At 36.9% G+C, this 22,629-nt stretch overlaps 1 protein-coding gene across 2 annotated transcripts in view; it reads right to left on the bottom strand.

Moving 5' to 3' along the window:
* The window catches only part of DMD (dystrophin), a 2,128,065-nt gene that overhangs the window by 1,527,756 nt on the left and 577,680 nt on the right, over positions 1 to 22,629 (bottom strand). The gene's annotated exons all lie outside the window — the stretch shown is intronic.

Genomic DNA, 22,629 nt, shown 5'->3' with positions numbered 1-22,629 from the left:
AAGATGCCTATTATTGCCTGTCAAAACAACTTTACTTACTATTATTAAACCTATTACTAGGTAAAATTATTAACATTTATAACTAAATGTGTGTTCACATGGTTTGGGCATCATTGGACATTAAGAAGGAAGGTAAATAAATAAAGCCCATAATCAATCACCTCTGAAGTTATTCTTTCTTTAACTTATTATAGTTCACACATCCCAATTTTTAGGAAGTTTCACATAGCTAACTAAATGTGAACATGCTAAATAAAGTGTGAGCCATCTCTGGTAACTGAGTTAGTAGTATATCCTGGCAATCATTTGTTTACATATCCATTATTTTAATTTTACTATGTGTGGTGATAAAAGACGGCCACAAAATTCTTTGTCATGCCATCAAGACATGGAGTCCATTTTCCATGCTCATGAATATGGAGTGGCCTTGTGATTTGTTCTGACCAACAGAATGTGGCAGAAGTGACGCTATACGAGTTCCAAGCATAGGCTGTAAGAGAACAGGTAGCTTTTGTATTCTCTCTGTTGGAACCCAGCTGCCATGCTGTAAGGAAGCCCAAGCTAGACTACTGAATGATTAGAGACCATCTTGAAAGTAACTCTGGAGGATAAAATGCTCTCTTAGAAGTTGAGCTTCCTGATGAAGCCCAATGAGTGACCCCAGTCATACCACGATTGCAGAACAACAACCTAGATGAGCCCTGCCCATATTCCTGATCTACAGAATCACGATATAATTATAAACTTTTGTATTAAGCCACTACGTTTTGGAGTCATTTGTTATGTAGAACTAGATAAGTCAAAGAATGCATTTTTGTTTTTTTTTTCCAAAAAAAAAATAGGGTAATGTAATTACCTATTACCAATGGGTAATGGATTTAAAGTCCAAAGGCTTGGTTTTGGTTCACAGCCTGGCTATATGCCCTAGAACTAACTTCTTAAACGTTCTCAATTTGAATACCAGCATCAGGGACGTGAGACAATATCTTGCCTATCAATCACACAATTTCATGGTGAGGATGAAAGGTAAAATTTAGGTTATTTCACAATGTTGATTCTTCCAATCCAAGAACATGGTACATCTCTCCATCTATTTGTATCATCTTTAATTTCTTTCCTCAGTGTCTTATAATTTTCTGCATATAGGCCTTTTGTCTCCGTAGGTAGGTTTATTCCTAAATATTTTATTCTTTTTGTTGCAATGGTAAATGGGAGTGTTTTCTTGATTTCACTTTCAGATTTTCCATCATTAGTATATAGGAATGCCAGAGATTTCTGTGCATTAATTTTGTATCCTGCTACTTTACCAAATTCATTCATTAGCTCTAGTAGTTTTCTGGTAGCATCTTTAGGATTCTCTATGTATAGTACCATGTCATCTGCAAATAGTGACAGCTTTACTTCTTCTTTTCCGATTTGGAATCCTTTTATTTCCTTTTCTTCTGTGATTGCTGTGGCTAAAACTTCCAAAACTATGTTGAATAAGAGTGGTGAGAGTGGGCAACCTTGTCTTGTTCCTGATCTTAGTGGAAATGCTTTCAGTTTTTCACCACTGAGGATGATGTTGGCTGTGGGTTTGTCATATATGGCCTTTATTATGTTGAGGAAAGTTCCCTCTGTGCCTACTTTCTGCAGGGTTTTTATCATAAATGTGTGCTGAATTTTGTCAAAAGCTTTCTCTGCATCTCTTGAGATGATCATATGGTTTTTCTCCTTCAATTTGTTAATATGGTGTATCACGTTGATTGATTTGCGTATATTGAAGAAACCTTGCATTCCTGGAATAAACCCCACTTGATCATGGTGTATGATCCATTTAATGTGCTGTTGCATTCTGTTTGCTAGTATTTTGTTGAGGATTTTTGCATCTATGTTCATCAGTGATATTGGCCTGCAGTTTTCTTTCTTTGTGACATCCTTGTCTGGTTTTGGTATGAGGGTGATGGTGGCCTCACAGAATGAGTTTGGGAGTGTTCCTCCCTCTGCTATATTTTGGAAGAGTTTGAGAAGGATGGGTGTTAGCTCTTCTCTAAATGTTTGATAGAATTTGATTCAAGGCAACCCCTATCAAACTACCACTGGCATTTTTCACAGAACTAGAACAAAAAATTTCACAATTTGTATGGAAACAAAAAAGACCCCGAAGAGCCAAAGCAATCTTGAGAACGAAAAATGGAGCTGGAGGAATCAGGCTCCCTGACTTCAGACTATACTACAAAGCTACAGTAATCAAGACAGTATGGTACTGGCACAAAAACAGAAAGATAGATCAATGGAACAGGATAGAACACCCAGAGATAAACCCACGCACATATGGTCACCTTATCTTTGATAAAAGACGCAGCAATGTACAGTGGAGAAAGGACAGCCTCTTCAATAAGTGGTCCTGGGAAAACTGGACAGGTACATGTAAAAGTAAGAGATTAGATCACTCCCTAACACCATACACAAAAATAAGCTCAAAATGGATTAAAGACCTAAATGTAAGGCCAGACACTATCAAACTTTTAGAGGAAAACATAGGCAGGACACTCTGACATAAATCACAGCAAGATCCTTTCTGACCCACCTCCTAGAGTAATGGAAATAAAAACAAAAATAAACAAATGGGACCTAATGAAACTTCAAAGCTTTTGCACAGCAAAGGAAACCATAAACAAGACCAAAAGACAACCCTCAGAATGGGAGAAAATATTTGCAAATGAAGCAACCGACAAAGGATTAATCTCCAAAATTTACAAGCAGCTCACGCAGCTCAATAACAAGAAAACAAACAACCCAATCCAAAAATGGGCAGAAGACCTAAATAGACATTTCTCCAAAGAAGATATACAGACCGCCAACAAACACATGAAAGAATGCTCAACATCATTAATCATTAGAGAAATGCAAATCAAAACTACAATGAGATATCATCTCACACCAGTCAGAATGGCCATCATCAAAAAATCTAGAAACAATAAATGCTGGAGAGGGTGTGGAGAAAAGGGAACACTCTTGCACTGCTGGTGGGAATGTGAATTGGTTCAGCCACTATGGAGAACAGTATGGAGGTTCCTTAAAAAACTACAAATAGAACTACCATATGACCCAGCAATCCCACTACTGGGCATATACCCTGAGAAAACCAAAATTCAAAAAGAGTCATGTACCAAAATGTTCATTGCAGCTCTATTTACAATAGCCCGGAGATGGAAACAACCTAAGTGCCCATCATCGGATGAATGGATAAAGAAGATGTGGCACATATATACAATGGAATATTACTCAGCCATAAAAAGAAACGAAATTGAGCTATTTGTAATGAGGTGGATAGACCTAGAGTCTGTCATACAGAGTGAAGTAAGTCAGAAAGAAAAAGACAAATACCGTATGCTAACACATATATATGGAATTTAAGGAAAAAAATGTCATGAAGAACCTAGGGGTAAAGCAGGAATAAAGACGCAGACCTCCTAGAGAACGGACTTGAGGTTATGGGGAGGGGGAAGGGTGAGCTGTGACAGGGCGAGAGAGTGTCATGGGCATATACACACTAACAAACGTAGTAAGGTAGATAGCTAGTGGGAAGCAGCCGCATGGCACAGGGATATTGGCTCGGTGCTTTGTGACAGCCTGGAGGGGTGGGATAGGGAGGGTGGGAGGGAGGGAGACGCAAGAGGAAAGACATATGGGAACATATGTTTAAGTATGACTGATTCACTTTGTTATAAAGCAGAAACTAACACACCATTGTAAAGCAATTATACCCCAATAAAGATGTTAAAAAAAAAAAAAGAATATACTGCTTCATCTCATAATTGATAATCGGCCTCAAATCTTTCAAGTAAAAAAGAATATAAAAATACATGTAATAAATAAAAATACAGACTTTTCCAAAAGCAAAAAAGAAGAAAAAAAAAAAAAAAAACTACAAATAGAACTGCCATATGACCCAGCAATCCCACTACTGGGCATATACCCTGAGAAAACCATAATTCAAAAAGAGTCATGTACCAAAATGTTCATTGCAGCTCCATTTACAATAGCCCGGAGATGGAAACAACCTAAGTGTCCATCATCAGATGAATGGATAAAGAAGATGTGGCATATATATACAATGGAATATTACTCAGCCATAAAAAGAAACAAAATTGAGCTATTTGTAATGAGGTGGATAGACCTAGAGTCTGTCATACAGAGTGAAGTAAGTCAGAAAGAGAGAGACAAATATCGTATGCTAACACATATACATGGAATTTAAGAAAAAAATGTCATGAAAAACCTAGGGGTAAAACAGGAATAAAGACACAAACCTACTAGAGAATATGGGGAGGGGGAAGGGTAAGCTGTGACAAAGCGAGAGAGAGGCATGGACATATATACACTATCAAACGTAAGGTAGATAGCTAGTGGGAAGCAGCTGCATAGCACAGGGAGATCAGCTCGGTGCTTTGTGACAGCCTGGAGGGTTGGGATAGGGAGGGAGATGCAAGAGGGAAGAGATATGGGAACATATGTATATATATATATATAACTGATTCATTTTGTTGTAAAGCAGAAACTAACACACCATTGTAAAGCAATTATACTCCAATAAAGATGTTAAACATAAAGATGTTAAAAAATAAAAAAAATAAAACCATAAAATGTCCCCGAAGAGAAAAAAAAAAAAAAAGGTTATTTCATCCATTAATTCAACAAAAAGTTGAGACTCAAATGAGAAGTATTAGTACCTGTTTTAAGGTAAATATTCTTCATGAAGGCATGTTTAAAGCATTTTTGAAAACCATAGTATACTGCACACTGATCTCTTTATGTCAATAAAGAGGACATAATTCCAGTTAGAAATTTATTATTCTGATTTATAAAATCTTTACAAGAAATTTCCAATAGTCTGCATGTTTAAACATACAAAATACACACGTAACTGAGAGTGTTTTAAAATAATTTAGATTATACAATTTACCATTACACCTTTAACCTTATAGAGACACATGTCTCCTGAGGCACAGTGTAATCAAAAGTCTATGAGAACAAGCTTTCATTTATCAAACACAAGAAGTAGATGTTTTATTTTTATGGGAAACAACATAGATGAAGCATCCATTTAAGTGGAAGCAAAAACTCAAAAGTTGCTAGTTTAAGTCTCTTAGGCAATGAACACCATCCTGACATTGCAAGGTATATAAATCTTTTACTTTATTGGTTTAGTCTATCCCTTGAGAACTGACTTGATAATAAGATTTCATGAAAATTGGCTGCAATATCGTTCCTTGTGTTTGTTGTTTTTCCTGCCCCGTTTCTTGTTATATTGAGCTAAAAATCTCACAATGTATAAACTAAGGAAAAAATCCCACATTATTACTTATACTTGAAGAAATGTTTCAAGTCTAACACACATGTGTTAGTGTTAATAAGGGATTTCATTTAAAAAATATATATATATATATATATTTTTTTACTTTTGGACAGACGTTTCATTCAACAAATATTCACTGAGTTCCATATCTGTGCTGGAAACTCCTGTTTGTTAGGAACAGACAAAAGAAAATATCCTTATATTCAAGTAGCTTAGAGACCTTTATGGAAATTCATACATCAACAATTATAATAGTACAAGGAAATCATTATAATTAGATTTATATACATTCAGAGCAGACATAAAAGCAGCTCCAAGTTGACCTGGGTTCATTATGAATGGTGTCATTACACAACACATAGCCTGAGAGTTGAGACTTAAAAAACTGAGTCATACACTTATTAAATGTAAAATTATTGAGTACTTAGATATTATGAATGGAGAGGTGAGAAAGACCCACACAGCCCCTTACAGTCACAGATCTTACATTCTGAGGATGGGGGCCATAGATAATATAGAGCTCATTAGGCCATTAGTTAATTGTAATTGTGATCATGCTATGAAATGAGAGTAACTGAACTGAGTCTGTGAGGTAAGGAAGGCTTTCTGAAGCACTAATATTTGAATAACTCTAAAGTCTGAAGTAAGAGGAAGTAGTGAAGAGGAAGGGGTAAACACTTTCTAAATAGAAGAAATCACCTGTGCAAACGTCCTGAGGCATCAGAAAGGACCAGGAAGGCCAACACAGCTTGATGATATAAGGTGTGGGAGAGTTATACAATGTCATACCCTACACTAATCCATGGGTTCTGGGAAATTTCTTGAGTTCTGCCTGAAAATCTGAAGTCTGAACCTCGAATAATCTTTTATGTTTAATAGTGGTTTCATCTTATAAACCTGGAGTCAGAGACTAACCAGTAAGAATGGATATACCAGTAAGCACTTTGTCAGGTATTGCATCTTTTATAGGTGGAATGTAGGAATGTGTAATTGAAGGTTCTTGGAGAAGGGGCCGGCATAACTGGGTGGCAGATGTTGTATGGGGACACTTGGTGTGCAGCCTGTGTGGTTCAATATTTTAATGACTGGTACAATTACATCAGTGTTTCCCAGACAAATAGATCCCTGCTTTTCCTCTCTAGACCAATGGTTCTCAAAGTGTGGCTCCTGAACCAATAACATCATCCTATCCCCTTGGGGGATGTCTTAGTGCACTCACACGAGTGTGTGTACACACACACAGAGCTTACGTGTGTGTACATATATATTTATATATAGTGTGTATATACATATGATTTTAATGTATATATGAAATCATATAGCTTAGGATGAAAATTAAGTAAAAAGTAAAAAAAATGATTATTTTAAGGGAAAGTATTTAGTGTATAATGATAAAGACAAGTGCAGAAATGAAAGAAATTGTGAAGGTGGAGCATGATTAACTTGTCTTTGAAAATCACTCAATAATTACATTTGGTTCTGATTATCACCTAATGAGGTAGCTAATACTGTTATTTTATTTCTGAGGACACTGTAACTTGGAAAGGTTAAAGAACTTGCCCAACGTGTCTCACAGACATGTTAAGTCTGTATATAAATGGTAAACTGTGACCCAAGTCTGTGCTCTTAACCTTGAATTATTTTCCTTCTTCATGGATAAAATGTTGTATTAGGTTGGGTCATATGAAGTTGCTGGTACTTGAGGTTTTTATTCCATGAAAATGACAATTTCATTTTGTTCAACCTAAAATACTATTAAAATGAGAAAGTCAGTCCACATTTCCAACTAACATTCTCAAGATGCAAATAAATTAGGGAAATTTATCAAATTCATAAAATAAAAATCTACCACCCACAGGCAAGGAAAGAGTTTGCATTCTTCTTGGTTTCAATTTATGGTTTTCAAGTGGTCATTTAGAAAAGGACATAAAATCAAAAGAAGAATGGAGCATAAATATGACTGGCACTTGAGAGAGGAGGTAGGCAAATTGTAATAAAATAGCTCCAGACAGGAGATGGTCCTGACAAAGTCCAGAGGCAGAAGGATGCAGGATATGATACTACAAACTGCTGCAGCCAACTTCCAATTGTAAAAAGCATAGGTGGACAGAGGGAGACTAGCAAAACCAATACACTGAAAGAAGCTAGGACTCTGATGGCACAACTGAGTCACAGACTTAATAGTCTCGAGTCACCCCACCTGTAAATTTATTGTAATAAGATAATAGATATCCTTATTGTTTTAACCATTGCTTCCCAAACTTTAATGTGTATATGGCTCACGTGGTGAGTGTGTCTTATTATGGACTCTAAGTCAGTGGGTCTGAGAAGAGGGCTGAGATTCTTCATTTCTAACAAATGCCCAGGGGATCCCAATGTCGCTGGTGCATGGATCACACTTTAAGGAGCAATGCTACAAACCACTTTGAGTTGGGCTATTTGTTAGTTACAATAAAAGGCATCTTAAGGTATACCGTTTTTAAAATAATTTTATTGGAGATCTGTCTCTCACCTCACACCCACTGCAGGAACATTAGCTTCCTTAACATGAAAGAAATCAATGCAAACATAGGATCTGCTTTACAGAGATGCTGTTGGACCCTGGGAAAGCATTTATTCCCCAACCAGTACTGTCCAGAATCTTCTACAATAATGTAAATTTTGTAGATCTGCACTCTCCAATACTGTAGCCACTATAGCCATGAGTGGTTACTGTGCACTTGAGATATGGCTAGTGTGACTGAGAAACTGAAATTTTACCTATACTTAACTATAATAATTTAATTTCAATTAAATAGCTACATGTGGCTACTGGCTACAGTATTAGCACAACTCTAAACCAACAGATAATTGGATTTACAACAGCAAAAATCCTTATTTGAAGTCTTTACCATACCATTTCTTTATGCAATGCAATATTTATAAGGAATGATATTCTGAGTTAAGGAATCTAGCAATAAATATGAACAGCAATTTTTGATATTTCCATTCTCTAGACACAAACTTATAAATGCCAAAATTGTACATGTTTTTATTAATTTCAGCCTATATTTGATACTCTTAAGAGTGTTTCTTGGACTTTATGTTAATATATTATAAAAAAGATGTAAAAATACTTACAAAAAATTAATCATGTATGTAAAAGTACAGACTTTATAAATCCTAGGGGATTACAGTTAAAAATTACAAAATTACCAAGAATGGTAAACCCTTTAGGAAGACAAGTTCTCAAGCCCAATTTCCTAGACTTCATAATTATTTGTTTATATGCAATTCTTAACGAAGAAATACAACTAACAGAAGGTAAAGTATTATTGTGAATTTCTAGATTACAAAAGAATCACCAGCGATGTTCAATTAACATGTTATAAATTCACAATACAATCCCATGATTTAAGTTGTCAATAAAACATATAGTTGGCCAGTGTGAATTAGAGAAACTGAATTAACAAGACATTTTTAAACTACATGCCATTTAGTAACTAAAATCACACTGATAAAAACTAAAATTAATTTATTCACTTATTTAAACTGTTGGCTTGAAAATCTTAGCAAAATGGTTTTAATGAATAGATTATAGAGTTCTGATTTTACCTCAGGAATTGCTTACACGCAACCAGATGCTCCAAGAATTCTGACATATGCTTAAACGTGTAGCTATATAAACCCTATAAATCCCTGTATATGGGTTTTTATTTCATTTACTCTATTAATAAAGTGGCCATTGAAGGTGATGTTTAAGTCCAGTTTTTATTCAAATTATCACATAAAGGTGAATTAGTGGAATTTATCTCTAGCCAGGTGATTCCAATGAACACCCAGGGTTGAAAATTATTGTATTGGTTCTCAGGACTCAGGCATAATATTTACATAAGCCCTGGGATGATGACAAGTGGCAAATGTTTTGGTAGCTGACCCCAGGCAGCATGGCCACTTTATTAACCAGAGGCATGGAGATAATATGGACGTAAGTTTATGGTAAATAAAAATGTCTTTACCCAATTATTTATAAGCTAATAATACTTTATAAGTAGTACACTATCTATTAAATAGTAATTCTGACCTTGCACAATTTGGGACTTATAAATAAAATTTTATTTGTGAGTAACAAATTATATTCATCATTTGTCAGACAATAAAAGTATTACTGTAATTAATCCTAATGATGCAGGAACTGATATTAGCCCCAATTTACCGATGGGGGAACAAAGGTTTACCTGAGTCAAAAGGCAAGCAAGGGGAGGTGCGAAAGTGGGAATCAGGTATTGTGGCCCTGGGGTCTGCTTCACCATTATGCTATATTACCTGTACAAATGATATTTTTTTAGAGATAACTTTTGTATCTATTCCTCATTTCATTTATGTCAGTGATTATCAAGAAGGAAAAAGAGAAGAAAAAAGAAGGTCATTTACTGGGATTTTCTAGATTTTTGTCATTAATAGATAATTTTACTCTTTCTTCTCACCAAAACAAGGTGACATTATGAGGTTTACGTTAATGACAGAAACCACCATACACTTTGAGACCCGGTTCCCGTCAAACATATGGTGACAAAGTAAAATGAATGACCAGACATTTTAAATATTTATAATGTTTCATTAAATGTAAGAAACAGAAAATCTGATATATTCCAGGCAAAAAAAGCAAACATTGCTTTAAAACAGAAAAACAATATTGATAAATTCAAGAAAACTTTCAGTCACATATGTACAAATACATAAAGGGTTTCTGTTGTCCGGCAGTAATGAATGGGCCATATAAAGCACATGAGTATTTTTCAACTCTCAAGGCTTAGAACATTTATCAAAGGTCACTGAATGCCCTGTGAAACATAAGGCTTAAAACTAAGAATCCAATAAAGTAATGACTCCCAAATGCATAAGACTTTCACCATCACTGTCACTTCTACTTGACCACCTTTACTGTCACCACCTCCACCACCAATTTCTGCCAGTTCCCATACTAAATTTCTTAAAGTCTATCATCAGAATCTGTGCACGTGCTTAATCCCTCCTGCTCCCCTGCACCTCCTTGCCTTAAAAAGGCCATCCTCTTTCCTCCAACTCCTAACCACACCTTAAAAGACCCAGCTGCAAAGCCTGACACTAGACAGTGGTCTTCTGTCTCTAAATCTTAGGCACTAGTGTAGTAGGAGTTTCCATTGGAGAATGAAGTGAGGCAACGGTCTAACAGAATCATATGAAGTTTCTTTTTTTTCCCCCAAAACAGATGTGTCCATGCTCTTTTCTACAACACCATCACTCCCACCAATCGGTACACTGACATCTTGGGCCAGGGAAGAAAGCAAGGAGAACAGGTCAGGCACATTTTTCGAAAGCTCCCACTAATTCTCACACTTACCATTCTATTATACCCTGCAACCTGGTAGTGGAGGCCAGTTTTTATTCTACAGCCTCACAATAAATATTTTAGAAAGAACTCACCTGCAAAGTTTCTCTTCCAACAACAGAAATGAAACTTTCGATCCTCCCTCAAAATCAAACGTATTTATTTAGTATTTATTTTTCCACTGAATGGAATATGAAAAACAGTATTGTGTTCAAAAAGGACTCTGTGAAACAAAAATGCACCACTGTGTTTTTTTTTTTGATTGTATTGGGATTTACCGAATTAACAAATGAGTTCCAGGAATGTCTGTCTTCTTATTTGCCAGTAACTCTGAGTAAAGAGGAGGCCCATGTGGTCCTGGCTCACCCGTATCCTGAGGATGATGTTGGTAAACCAGCTTAAGGTGTGGAGGGTCACTTATTGGGGCCCCAACTTGGGCCATTCCTGGGTCCTGATTTCTGCCACCTCACCTCCAAAAGGGAGCTCTGTCACATGAAGCACCTAGCAATCCCCCAAGACTAAAGTAGCCATGAATGGGGCCACTTTCCCAGTGACCACAGAGAAGCAAGGGCCAGGGGATGATGCTACCTCAGCCACTTCCCTCAACTGGAATGGAAGAGGGGCATACATCATGTAGGACTACCGGGGTTTTTTATAATAAATCTCAAAAGTGAATTAGTGTTTAATGTCTCTGAGAACAAAATCAAACCAAACTTTCCTTTCCACTTGGATCTTGATGCTATTTTATTCCTCCATCCATATAGCTTAACAACAGTTTAATTACTGAGATTCTTCAACTATCCAGAGCAATATTAAAGTTCAAAATGCAAACAAATTCATTTGCATTTTGACAGCATAAATTCAATATAGTAACAGTAACATAATAAAGAAGCTGCATGGTTGGATGCAATAGATTCTTGTGGCAAATACACTATGGCAACACTCAATTCAATCTTCCTGATTAAATACTTACAAAGTGGGTGAAGAAACTCTCAGATGTCATCACAAACCAAAGGTGACACTTAAATACGATTGGAAGTCTGTTTAAATTATCACTAGTAAAAATGGGGTATGTTGACACTCTAAGATCATATTAATTTATGCAATAAAAACCCACTCTCAACTTCAAAAATTATGTTACTATATAATATCTGGCATATACGAGACATACAATAAATATTAATTGAATGCATAAATAATATCACTTATCAATCAGACATAAGACAATATAGTACAAAAATGTATACACTTTTCCAATCAGAAATACCAGAATTAAGATTATAAAAACGTCAACTTCCATTAAATCTGCTCCTGTTGAGACAGTCCACTGATTTAATTTGAATCAGTTTTCTAGCCATAAATGAGAATAGCAACACTTTACCTGACACATTGTTTCTCAAACATGCTGAGCTCACTCCTGCCTTGAGATCTTGCCATTTGCTTCCCTTTAGCACAGCTATTAGCATGGACATTCCCTCCCTTCGTTTAGGCCTCTTCTTAAATATTACCTCATCAGGGAGGCCTTCCCTAACTGACCATGTACCCACAGTAACACAACGTTTCACTCTCTAAATCTATCCCCTGCCTTTTTTCCCCCTTTTTATCATTTAATGCCATCTGCTATGATATACATATTTTACATATTTTTTAATTGTCTGTCTCCTCCCACGAACAAGGCATGCTCAATAAGAGAGGGATTTAGTCTGTTCTGTCCACTGATATTTCCCCAGTATCTAAAACAGTGCAGGGAACACAGGAGGTAAGAATTGTTAGTTAGATGGATGAATGAATGATTGAGCTTAATTTTCTAATTATCATTATTTATCTTTCTGAAAAAGCAGTGTTCCAAAAAATGCTACTCTCAATTCTCTGAATTCCAGAGATTTGGCTTTCCTATTTATAATTTAAACTATGAGAGCCACATACTTTATATTATCGGAACAAGTTGTGTCCACATTTTTTTTTTGGCCATACCACGTGGCTTGTGGGATTTTAGCTCCCCAACCAGGGACTGAACCCGGGCCCCCACCCTCTGTCCACATTTTAACTGTGTGTTGTTTACAGAAAAGACTGTCATGGCCGGCCATATCGATTTAAACCTGATCAACTTACTGTATGTTAATAACTGCTGCTTATTAAGCCAATAATGAATTGTCAATACTCTCACACTGTCTCTATTCTATATTCTTTCACAAGAATCTTGCTGTTCCATGTCAACATTTGAGGAATGGACGTGACATCACTAGCATCATTTCTGGAGCTTCTGAGAAAGTAGTTAATATGTTTGGCCCACCTCAGTTGATAGAAAAATCGGGTGCTTAGGAATCACCTGAGCTCTCATAAAGTTACAGATTCTGATTCTGTTGCATGAGGGCTGAGATTCTGCATTTTTGACTACGCCTCAGGTGATGTTGTTGCTAGTGGCTCCTGAACCACCTTGATCTGCAAGGAATTCTTATTTTAACATGATTAGAAGAAAAAAATGTATTAATGAAACCATGATATAAAATGACAAGTGAGTCTAAGATTACACACTGTTAAAAAGTTCACTGCAGGGTTTCCCTGGTGGCGCAGTGGTTGAGAGTCCGCCTACCGATGCAGGGGACGCGGGTTCGTGCCCCAATCCGGGAAGATCCCACATGCCGCAGAGCGGCTGGGCCCGTGAGCCATGGTCGCTGAGCCTGCGCGTCAGGAGCCTGTGCTCCGCAACGGGAGAGGCCACGACAGTGAGAGGCCCCCGTACCGCGAAAAAAAAAAAAAAAGTTCACTGCAACAAATTCATTTAACAGATTAAAACTACTTAAGAAATTAATTCATTTATTCATCCATTCATTCAGATATTCACATGTGCAATGTGTTAGTCACTTCACTTGGGAGAAAACAACCCACCCATTTGTTCAGCAACTCTTTTGCTCTATTCACTCCCACATATGTTATCTCATTTCCAGGTTGGAACAGACATTTGAAAGAGAGAGACAGAAAAAAAAAAGATGAGCCAGAGTTGTCAGACATATTTTTCTCTCCAGCCAAAGTGTTGATGGTGATTCACAATTATTTCCCATGTTATGGCTTGTATTTTCACCCAGAGACTATTCGTATCTCTCCTCCTGCTGATGTAAACCAGAACACAACTTCACTTGGCCTCCTTACTGACTTACTTTCATTTGTTTTTCCCTCACCATCACAAAGGTTCTAGTTTCCCCCTGCATGTCCTAACCACAATTATCAGAGAAGTTGATGGAACTTGCTGTGCTTATCTTTATGAGTCCTTGTAGAAATGTCAGTAAATCTCTTTTGCTCTCTGCAGGTTGCATTTTTCAATCAAATTAATTAGCTTATTCACTCTTCTGTTTTCCCTACGCCAGTAGTCTTCTTGTACTTCCACAGAGTGAAGTTTTGTCTTTTTCTTCTCTCTCCCTCACCTCCCACCACCCAAAGGGTATTCTACAGCAGAAAAATGAAACAAAACAAAAATCATTTTGCCTACTCTTCTGAAGGTTTCCAGCTCGAGCATGTCAACAGATACTGTCTTGTCTTAATTATTTTATTTTAACTATGCAATCAATGGCACTTAGTTCTTTCATTTCAATCTCATAAACATTGTTAAAGATTGGTAATTGACCAACAGCAGCATGTTTATGTCAAGGTAGTGTGTGGCTAGAGATATCTTAACAAAGTTCTTTATTATATTAGCCTTTGCTTCATTATCAATTCATGTCCACGAAGATATCAGAATTGAAGAGGAAATAAATTAATAAGAATCCAATGAGAATAGAATAAAATGGAGAAAGAAAGGAAGAAGCATCTACATATTTATGTTTTTACTTACATTCCTTTGAAAGGAATATTTTTAAATGTTTCAATAATAAAATTATAACTTCAAATGCAATTTTTATCACACTGCTCATGTTCCCTTGCCCCACAGAAAACATTCACAAACAAATCCTTTGGGGGAAAAAATGAGCAAGGGAATTAGAACAGGCTGGAGGAAAAAAAGAACAAAAAATATATATGAGGCATAGCTATACAGTATGGCTAAAATAATTAACCTACGGCTACTCATCTTATTTATAATGATGATAATTCTTTACATTTCGTAATAATTTTGCATTCATAATCTACTTTTCATACCCTATCTTGGCCAGTAACTTTTAGAGGTGTGCCAGGTTCTGTGGAACTGCCACTGTTCCAGAAATCAGTAACTGAGGACCACAGAGGGAAAGTATGTCGCCCAGTTCACATAAATATGTGTTTGAGAAAGGGAGACCTTATCCCTTAGGCAAATTAGAGTAGATTTAGCATAAGTTGGAAATCAGAGCATTTTGTTACCTCTGTTTTTTTAAAATTTCCTGTTTTGTTTGATAATTGTTAATGGTTTGTGGGATAAACAGCATTTCCTAGATACAACCTGTATAAAGGTAGCGTCTGTATGTATGAGGCAAGGATGCCTGTTTCCAGGGGAAAAAAAAAAAATCTTGACTGTTAGAACAGCAAAAAAGAAAATAAATACAGCAGGAATGGTTTATAAATTAATGACTGGGCTAAGATAGTAGAATACATGCATGTATTATTACAACCACCTCCTGGCATAAGATACTAGCATCTCTTACCTGGGCTATGGCACTGATTATAACTGCCCTGTCTTCTTCTAGTGGTATTACCGATATTTTCTTTACCTGTTTTTCCCCTACTTAAAACCTTTTGATGGCTTTTTCTTGTACTTATGCTAGAACTCAAAGCCCTTGACTTTACCCTGACACTGCAATACACGACAAGACCCCTACATATATTTCAACCCCATCTCATACTTCAGCTATCTAATCTTCCCTCCTGCAACTCTCCAGCTATGCTGGCCTTTTGGTTCCTCTATCAAGCCAGACTGTCCCTATTTTAGGGCTTTTGCATTGGCTGTTGCCTCTGTCTGAAGTGTACTTCCTCCTGATCTGTATATGGTGGTTCCTTCTTGTCATTCAAATTTCAAATTAAATGGCACCACCCAAGAAATAACATTCCTGGGTCACAAAGGCTAAGTTAGCCCCTCAAACTCAAACTCTATCACATTACGTTTTAATCTCTTCAAAAAACGTATTCCTATCTGATATTTTTTGTGTATATGTGTGTGTGTGCGTGCGTGTGTGTGTGTGTGTGTTTTAATTTTACTGGATGTCAGACTCTCTAGAGCTTCTGGAACCTTGCCTCTTGTGTTCATTACTGTATCCCCAATGCCTGGAAATGTAACTGATATTTTGAGGCAGTCCATTAATATTTATTAATATTTGTGTGTATAGAGATACAGATGTAGATAGTATTATATACATATACACACACTATTACATATATAGTGTTTATATATATCACAATGACTATATATTGAATGTAATTTGATTACTGTTCATAGATATGTTGGTAGATAACTTATAACTTACAAGTGTAAATATTCATAGATTTTAGTTATCAGTTTATCTGTATTCCCAGGCAATTTTTTTTACTTTTGTGATAAGACAACAACTTAAGAATTCTAGCTGTCTTTGGTTATATCTCATAGGCCTAGAGAAACCTTAATTATCATTCCTCTCACCCTAACTCTATACTTAGGCAGGGGTAATGGCTTCTGACTGGGTCTACCCAAACCCTATCTTTCTTTGTGGGAGCAAGTTGAAAGGTGCGGACTAATCTATTTTTTTGTCTGTTAGCAATTTACTATGCCTTCCTACTCCTAAGTAGTCATATGTTTGGAAACAATAGGTAATGCTCCAAATTGAAGCTAATCATCAACATGGCCATGATAGCAGAAACCGAACAGGTAGCAATGTAGTAAAGCATTAAATAAAACCTCACATTATATTTTTTTAAATACTGGCAACATCCTATTGTTATAATCAGCTTTTGATTCCTCTAAAACAATCTATCAAAAGCCAGGTCCTCCATAGTTTGCATACTGGCTTATCTCATTTAGAATTTTATGCATGAAAACCCACAGAGTTAGTGAAAGTGGTGGGAGAAACTTACTATTATTTACAAACTCACAAGAAATTTCTGAATTTGCTTGGCTTAAAAAATCCTTTGTGTATGTGTATCTCAACAAATTGTCCAGACAAGTCTATGTGCTACAAGCAGTTCTGTATTAGTGTCTCATTTTAAAACCTCTATTATGTTTTAACAAAAGCTATGCCAGCTAAGAGGCTGCCCTTACCTTCTTGCTAATCATTCTAAAAGCTTAAATACAAACCGAAGTCCCCCAAACTTCCCTAAGGACAAACTATACTTTGATGTCAATCTTAGCTCAGTAATATTGATATTTCAGGTTTTACATCCTCCAGCAGGATGGAGGTGAGGAAATTACACATATATGTGTGTGTACATGGTCATCCATGGGTGTGTGTGTGTGTTGTCATCCATCACCTAATGGTAGATATCTCTTTAACAAGGGAATTTTAAAAAATTAACCTGTTTTTAAATGTTATAATACCAGATTAAAAACTTGGGATTTTAACTTTAGGCTGAATTCACCTTTTCTCAACTCAGTCTCAAGCTACAATTAATTAACTGTTAGTATGAATAATTAATCCCGTATTGCTAGTCCTATTGAAAAAAGAGAGTGAGGAACGATGGAGGTATTTAACCTCCAGAAGAGGATGGCAAAACAGAATGCACGAAGGAAAAGAGGGTGGTGCCACTATGGGAAAGGCAGTAAAGGAGGAGGTTTGATTTTAAAGACTTTCAAATTTTATCTGAGGTTGCTCTGTTTAAGTTGCACAAACGGGTGCAAACAAAAGTTGCAACCTGAAGAATGATGGCATATGACCACAAGTAGGAGGCTCTATATCTTATGATTTATAATAATAAATGGGTGGCATAAACTAGTTGAGCCTTGGACATGGGGGGGAGACTTAATAGTTATAATATGGCTATTATAATTCTCACATCTAGGGTTAGTTACAATCGTCGAAATGATCACAGCTGGGGGAAAAGTCAACATGCACAGACTACTATCTCCAGGTTTAGAACAACAATATTCGTGAAAATTCTATCTTATATATGCTTTATTTATTCTTTCAACATACACGAGCTTAAAAATGTGTTTTTCGAACTCCAGTTCCTTTCAGGACCCAGTTTGGGGAAAAAAAAAGATGCTCAGAGTCTGAAAGCTCGTGACGCAAAGCTGCTGAACGAGTACCGGGATCCGAGGGGACGTCCCCACACCTCAAGAGGCAGCGAGCAGGCAGAAGCTTCAGGGAGCTCAGCAGCTGTGTGGATGAAAGGCTCTTGGTGCTGCAGCCAGGAGTTACTGCTGTGCCTCTGAGGTGAGAGAGCCAACTTCAGGACACTGGTCAACAAGAGACCTCCCAGCTCCACGTAATATCAAACGGCGAAAATCTCCCAGAGATCTCCATCTCAACACCAACACCCAGCTTCACTCAACGACCAGCAAGCTACAGTGCTGGACACCCTATGCCAAACGACTAGCAAAACAGGAACACAACCCCACCCATTAGCAGAGAGGATGCCTAAAATCATAATAAGGCCACAGACACCCCAAAACACACCACCAGACGTGGACCTGCCCACCTGAAAGACTCAGCCTCATCCACCAGAACACAGACACTAGTCCCCTCCACCAGGAAGCCTACACAACCCACTGAAACAACCTTAGCCACTGGAGACAGACACCAAAAACAACGGGAACTACGAAACTGCAGCCTGCAAAAAGGAGACCCCAAACACAGTAAGATAAGCAAAACGAGAAGACAGAAAAGCACACAGCAGATGAAGGAGCAAGATAAAAACCCACCAGACCTAACAAATGAAGAAGAAATAGGCAGCCTACCTGAAAAAGAATTCAGAATAATGATAGTAAAGATGATCCAAAATCTTGGAAGTAGAATAGAGAAAATGCAAGAAACATTTAACAAGGACCTAGAAGAACTAAAGAGGAAACAATCAAAGATGAAAAACACAATAAATGAAATTTAAAATACTCTAGAAGGGATCAATAGCAGAATAACTGAGGCAGAAGAATGGATAACTGACCTGGAAGATAAAATAGTGGAAATAACTACTGCAGAGCAGAATAAAGAAAAAAGAATGAAAAGAACTGAGGACAGTCACACAGACCTCTGGGACAACATTAAATGCACCAACATTCGAATTACAGGGGTCCCAGAAGAAGAAGAGAAAAAGAAAGGGACTGAGAAAATATCTGAAGAGATTATACTTGAAAACTCCCCTAATATGGGAAAGGACATAGTTAATCAAGTCCAGGAAGCACAGAGAGTCCCATACAGGATAAATCCAAGGAGAAACATGCCAAGACACATATTAATCAAACTGTCAAAAATTAAATACAAAGAAAACATATTAAAAGCAGCAAGGGAAAAACAACAAGTAACACACAAGGAAATCCCCATTAAGGTTAACAGCTAATCATTCAGCAGAAACTCTGCAAGCCAGAAGAGACTGGCAGGACATATTTAAAGTGATGAAGGAGAAAAACCTACAACCAAGATTACTCTACCCAGTAAGGATCTCATTCAGATTTGATGGAGAAATTAAAACCTTTACAGACAAGCAAAAGCTGAGAGACTTCAGCACCACCAAACCAGCTTTACAACAAATGCTAAAGGAACTTCTCTAGGCAAGAAACACAAGAGAAGGAAAACACCTACAATAACAAACCCAAAACAATTAAGAAAATGGGAATAGGAACGTACATATCCATAACTACCCTAAATATAAATGGATTAAATGCTCCCACCAAAAGACACAGACGGGCTGCATGGATATAAAAGCAAGACCCATATATATGCTGTGTACAAGAGACACACTTCAGACCTAGGAACACATAAAGACTGAAAGTGAGGGGATGGAAAAAGATATTCCATGCAAATAGAAACCAAAAGAAAGCTGGAGTAGCAATTCTCATATCAGACAAAATAGACTTTAAAATAAAGACTACTACAAGAGACAAAGAAGGACACTACATAATGATAAAGGGATCAATCCAACAAGAAGATATAACAATTGTAAATATTTATGCACCCAACACAGGAGCACCTCAATACATAAGGCTTATAGTAACAGTCATAAAAGGGGAAACAGGGGATTCCCTGGTGGCGCAGTGGTTAAGAGTCCGCCTGCTGATGCAGGGGACACGGGTTCATACTCTGGTCCAGGAGGATCCCACATGCCGTGGAGCGGCTGGGCTCATGAGCCATGGCCGCTGAGCCTGCGCATCCAGAGCCTGTGCTCCGCAACGGGAGAGGGTACAGCACTGAGAGGCACACGTACCACAAAAAGAAAAATTAAAAAAAAAAGGGGGAAATCGACAGTAACACATTCATAGTAGGGGACTTTAACACCCCACTTTCACCAATGGACAGATCATCCAAAATGAAAATAAATAAGGAAACACAAGCTTTAAATGATACATTAAAAAAGATGGACTTAATTGATATTTATAGGACATTCCATCTAAAAACCATAGAATACACATTTTTCTCAAGTGCTCATGGAATATTCTCCAGGATAGATCATATCGTGGGTCACAAATCAAGCCTTGGTAAATTTAAGAAAATTGACATCGTATCAAGTATCTTTTCTGACCTCAACTCTGTGAGACTAGATATCAATTACAGGAAAAGATCTGTAAAAAATACATGGAGGCTAAACAATACACTACTTAATAACGAAGTGATCACTGAAGAAATCAAAGAAGAAATCAAAAAATACCTAGAAACAAATGATAATGGAGACACAATGACCCAAAACCTATGGGATGCAGCAAAAGCAGTTCTAAGAAGGAAGTTTATGACAATACAATCCTACCTTAAGAAACAGGAAACATCTCGAATAAACAACCTAACTTTGCACCTAAAGCAATTAGAGAAAGAAGACCAAAACAACCCCAAAGTTAGCAGAAGGAAAGAAATCATAAAGATCAGATCAGAAATAAGTGAAAAAGAAATGAAGGAAACGATAGCAAAGATCAATAAAACTAAAAGCTGGTTCTTTGAGAAGATAAACAAAATAGATAAACCATTAGCCAGACTCATCAAGAAAAAAAGGGAGAAGACTCAAATCAATAGAATTAGAAATGAAAAAGGAGAAGTAACAACTGACACTACAGAAATACAAAAGATCATGAGAGATTACTACAAGCAACTCTATGCCAATAAGATGGACAACCTGGAAGAAATGGACACATTCTTAGAAAGGCACAACCTGCCAAGACTGAATCAGGAAGAAATAGAAAATACGAACAGACCAATCACAAGCACTGAAATGGAAACTGTGATTAAAAATCTTCCAACAAACAAAAGCCCAGGACCAGATGGCTTCACAGGCGAATTCTATCAAACATTTAGAGAAGAGCTAACACCTATCCTTCTCAAACTCTCCCAAAATATAGCAGAGGGAGGAACACTCCCAAACTCATTCAATGAGGCCAACATCACCCTGATACCAAAACCAGACAATGATGTCACAAAGAAAGAAAACTACAGGCCAATATCACTGATGAACATAGATGCAAAAATCCTGAACAAAATACTAGCAAACAGAATCCAACAGCATATTAAAAGGATCATACACCGTGATCAAGTGGGGTTTATCTCAGGAATGCAAGGATTCTTCAATATACACAAATCAATGAACATGATACACCATAATAACAAATGGAAGGAGAAAAACCAGATGATCATCTCAAGAGATGCAGAGAAAGCTTTTGACAAAATTCAACACCCATTTATGATAAAAACTCTCCAGAAAGTAGGCTTAGAGGAAACTTTCCTCAACATAATAAAGGCCATATATGACAAACCCACAGCCAACATCGTCCTCAATGGTGAAAAACTGAAAGCATTTCCACTAAGATCAGGAACAAGACAAGGTTGGCCAGTCTCACCACTATCTCTCAACACAGTTTTGGAAGTTTTAGCCACAGCAATCAGAGAAGAAAATGAAATAAAAAGAATCCAAATTGGGAAAGAAGAAGTAAAGCTGTCACTGTTTGCACATGGCATGATACTATACATAGAAAATCCTAAAGATGCTACCAGAAAACTATTAGAGCTAATCAATGAATTTGGTAAAGTAGCAGGATACAAAATTAATGCACAGAAATCTCTGGCATTCCTATACACTAATGATGAAAAATATGAAAATGAAATTAAGGAAACACTTCCATTTACCACTGCAACAAAAAGAATAAAGTATCTAGGAATAAACCTACCTAAGGAGACAAAAGACCTGTATGCAGAAAATTATAAGACACTGATGAAAGAAATTAAAGTAGATACAAACAGATGGAGAGATATACCATGTTCTTGGATTGGAAGAATCAACATTGTGAAAATGACTCTACTACCCAAAGCAATCTACAGATTCAATGCAATCCCTATCAAATTACCAAAGGCATTTTTCACAGAACTAGAACAAAAAACTTCACAATTTGTATGGAAGCACAAAAGACCCTGAAGAGCCAAAGCAATCTTGAGAAAGAAAAACGGAGCTGGAGGAATCAGGCTCCCTGACTTCAGACTATACTACAAAGTTACAGTAATCAAGACACTATGGTACTGGCACAAAAACAGAACGATAGATCAATGGAACAGGATAGAAAGCCCAGAGATAAACCCACGCACATATGGTCACCTTATCTTTGATAAAGGAGGCAGCAATGTACAGTGGAGAAAGGACAGCCTCTTCAATAAGTGGTCCTGGGAAAACTGGACAGGTACATGTAAAAGAATGAGATTAGAACACTCCCTAGCACCATACACAAAAATAAGCTCAAAATGGATTAAAGACCTAAATGTAAGGCCAGAAACTATCAAACTCTTAGAGGAAAACATAGGCAGGACACTCTATGAGATAAATCACAGCAAGATCCTTTTTGACCCACCTCCTAGAGAAATGGAAATAAAAACAAAAATAAACA

Source organism: Pseudorca crassidens, chromosome X, assembly GCF_039906515.1.
Source record: "Pseudorca crassidens isolate mPseCra1 chromosome X, mPseCra1.hap1, whole genome shotgun sequence".
Classification (NCBI taxonomy): domain Eukaryota; kingdom Metazoa; phylum Chordata; class Mammalia; order Artiodactyla; family Delphinidae; genus Pseudorca; species Pseudorca crassidens.
Note: the sequence above shows the minus strand (reverse complement) of the source record. Positions and strands in the feature narration are given on the sequence as shown.